Source organism: Crocuta crocuta, unplaced genomic scaffold, assembly GCF_008692635.1.
Source record: "Crocuta crocuta isolate KB4526 unplaced genomic scaffold, BGI_CrCroc_1.0 scaffold301, whole genome shotgun sequence".
Classification (NCBI taxonomy): domain Eukaryota; kingdom Metazoa; phylum Chordata; class Mammalia; order Carnivora; family Hyaenidae; genus Crocuta; species Crocuta crocuta.
Window position 1 is genome coordinate 95803 of NW_027527544.1, and position 3605 is coordinate 99407.

Below are 3605 nucleotides of genomic sequence, written 5' to 3' on the forward strand. Positions count from 1 at the left end.
AAATTTGTTTGTAATATTTCCTTGTTCTCATTTTAATGACCATAGGATCTGTATTGATGGCTGCTCTTTAAAACTTACACTCTTAATTGTGTATTCCTTCTATAATTTTTTGGTCAGTTTNTGTTTTAATTTTTCTCTATTGTAAATCACTGTTCTAATTCATTTATTTCAGTAATTATCTCTTTTTAATTTTTTAAAAATGTTTATTCATTTTTGAGAGAAAGAGTGAGAGTGCAAGCAGGGGAGGGACAGAGAGAAAGAGGGAGACATGGAAACCAAAGCAGGCTCCAGGCTCTGAGCAGTCAGCACAGATCCCAATGCAGGCCTCAAAACTGCAAACTGTAGGATCATGACCTGAGTAGAAGTCAGACACTTAACCGACTGAGCCACCCAGGCGCCCCATATTTCAGTAATTGTCTTTATCATTTTTTCTTCTCTTTATTTTGGTTTTATATTCCTCTATTTTTCCTAGTTTCTTTTTTCTTTAAAAAATATTTTTTTAACGTTTATTTATTTTTGAGAGATAGAGAGAGACAGAGTGCTATCAGGGGAGGGTCAGAGAGAGAGGGAGACACAGAATCTGAAGCAGGCTCCAGGCTCTGAGCTGTCAGCACGGGGCCTGATGTGGGACTCAAACCCACGGACAGTGAGATCGTGACGTTTGACAAAGTCCAGCGTTTAACTGAGTGAACCACCCATGCACCTCTAGAACTATTTCTATGATTGATTCCTTGTATTTCCACGATTCCCTTTCTAGCTATACTACTGTGTTTTATTATTTTTTCTATTATTATTTTTTTTACTCAGTTTTCATCAGCTGCCCTGGGATTCAAAATATGTATTTTTCACATATTGCAGTTCACTGTCAAATATTGTTATACAATTTCGTGTGTAGTGTTAACAAATGCCTTCTGTCTTTCCTATGTCCTTTGTGCTACTGATACATATTTTACTTCTACTTATGTTACAAACACTGCAATATATTTTTATAATTCTTGCTATATGATCAGTTTTATTTTAAATAGATTAAAATGAAAAGACAATCTTTTATATTTACCATACACACCATATCTGGTGCTCTCCTGTACTTTGTGCAGATACAAATTAGCATCAGTTATTGCACTTCTTCTGAAGATCTTATTTTAATTTTTTAAAGTTTATTTACTTAATTTTGAGAGAGAGTGAGAGCAGGGGAGGGGCAGAGAGAGAGGGAGAGAGACAAATCCAAACAGGCTCCTCACTGTCAGCTCAGAGCCCAATGCAGGGCTCAAAATCATGAATTGTGAGATCATAAACTGAGCCAAAATCAAGAGTCAGAGGTTTAACCAACTGAGCCACCCAGACACCCCTGGTAATTTTTGATTGGACACTGGTCTTTATTTTACTTTCTTATGTTCTGGATATTGCTATGGTTATTTAAGGGGTATTGAACTTTATTCTAGTGTGCAGAAATTTGGAGTCAACATCATCTCAAGTCCTGATATTAGGCTGTGTTAAGGCAACTTCAGAAAAAAATGTATTTATTTCAGGGATAGTTAGTGTCACTCTTAAGGTGATAATTTTCTGAGGACTCTACCAGATGCTCCCTGTATGACAAAGTCTCTACACTGGCTGATGGAAATGCAAAACATCCATAACCTTCTGTACTTGGGAATTTTTTTGGCTTGCTGCTTTCCAGTGGTAATTTCCTCATCCTTGTGAAGATTCTTTCCATGTGACCACAGATCTGTACTCAGTAATGATTCAAGGGGAATATTCTGCACTTCAATGGATGAGTTAACTACTACAGAGCAGAACTCTCCCTCTCTTCTGCTTCCTCCTCTTCAGTGTTTTGCTGCTTAAATTCTAAGCTACTCAGCCTCTCTGAACCCAAAGTTTTGTCTCCTCAACTCAGTAAGTTCACTGGGGTCTGTTTCTTTCCCCCTTCCTTGTACTTCAAATTACATAGTGTTAAAAAACCAAACGCAAAAACAAAATTCAACTGACTAGATTTTAGAGGTCTTATTGGCGTTTATTGAATAATTCCTGAATGGGGCAGCATTCCATCTAACAGAAAGGAACTCTGAGGAGCTGTACAAAATGAGAGACTTTTATAGGCAGAAGGGGGCAGGAAACTGTAATTAAGGTAGGTAATAAGTCTTGGTTTGGTGATGTGGGTTTAGCACACGTAACTCCATTTTGGGTATGTTGTCTCCTTCTTATCCCTGGAAAGTGCCTACAAGCTAGCTGGAACAATCATGGAGCTCACTTTAACACATATCCCTTCTCTCTTGCATTACAGTCTTGCACTGCGCATTGACTAATGTCTGCCTCAGGGAGAAAAAATAATCTTTCCTCTACCCTTCTAGGTTTTTAGCTGAGACCTCCCTGTGATTAAAGAAATTAACAAGAGAAGAGCAAAGAAAAATTGAATAACATGTATATCTCCTGTATACATGGGAGATACCCAGGAAAACTGAGTAATTCTCCCAAATGGTCCAAGTCATCACCTTAAATACCATCTTCAACTAAAGACAAAAGAAGATATTGTGGATGGGGAGTCAGTCTGGGGAGCTTTTCATGTAAAGCAGATTTAAGTCTCTGCCTTCTTCTTTGATATGAGTTTGTAGAAATTTCATTAATTTCTCTTCCTGGTACAGGAGGGAGACACTGTTTAAACATGGACATTTACCTTATAAATATAAATTAGTGCATGCTATTTTTAAAAAATAATCAGCCTAACATAACCTTATGCCAAAGAGGCATATATTGAAGGGGCATATTGTGCTCTCCTTCATCTGAGAAGCTGTTTATGTTTTCTTGACTTTTCTAGTTGCTTGACATGGGAGGGTAATTTACACAGTAATTAATTTGCTTACCAGTAATTTTAGTGATACTGTTCCACATGTTATCTAAATTTATTTTAATCTCTTATTTGCTGTGTGACCTTAAATATTAAAATTTTTAATCCATTTAAGGGACTAATCATGTGGATAGTGAAGAAATTCATCCTTATTTCACTATATAGAATTTTTGTTAATATGTGAAGATCCTGATGATATCTTGAGTCTAAATCTTGGGTTTTTGTCAAGTGAATAAATATTTTTAATCTTTAGTTTCTCACTTTTAAAGTAGGTAAAAAAAATAGTAACTACTTTGTTTTTATATTTTATATATTAAATTTTATATTATTATAGAATCATTTGGAAAAAATAAGAAAATGTATGTAGAAAACTGAGCACAGTGCCTNTGGTGGGGTTCGTGGGGTCTGGAGCCGACGGGCAAGAAAGAATTCTTGAAGATGTCTTTGGTGCAAAAAGGTGATTTTACTAAATCATGGGGACAGGACCCATGGGCAGGAAGAGCTACACCCTAAGTGTGTCGGGGGGAAGGGGAGGAGGGGGGGCCCGGTTGTACGGAGTCCTGGGAGGTAAAGTCAGGAGTTTCTAAAGAGACTTTCACATGCTAAAGACTTACTGGAAGCCTAGCTATTGTCAAACTAATGTTGCTTTTCCCTCTAGCAAATCATTAACATTGAGACAGCAGGGAGTTTCTGGACTTTAAGCTATGATGAGATTGCCTTTTTCTGTTAAACTGGTGGAGACTCTTTATCAATTTAACCATTT

General features: G+C 36.9%; 1 long non-coding RNA gene across 1 annotated transcript; it reads left to right on the forward strand.

Moving 5' to 3' along the window:
• Positions 1-1654: 1654 nt before the first annotated feature.
• LOC144232382 (uncharacterized) lies at positions 1655-2571 on the forward strand. The gene is made up of 2 exons (XR_013335378.1): positions 1655-1893; positions 2349-2571. It is a non-coding gene; the product is annotated as an uncharacterized LOC144232382 (long non-coding RNA).
• The last annotated feature ends 1034 nt before the right edge of the window (positions 2572-3605 follow it).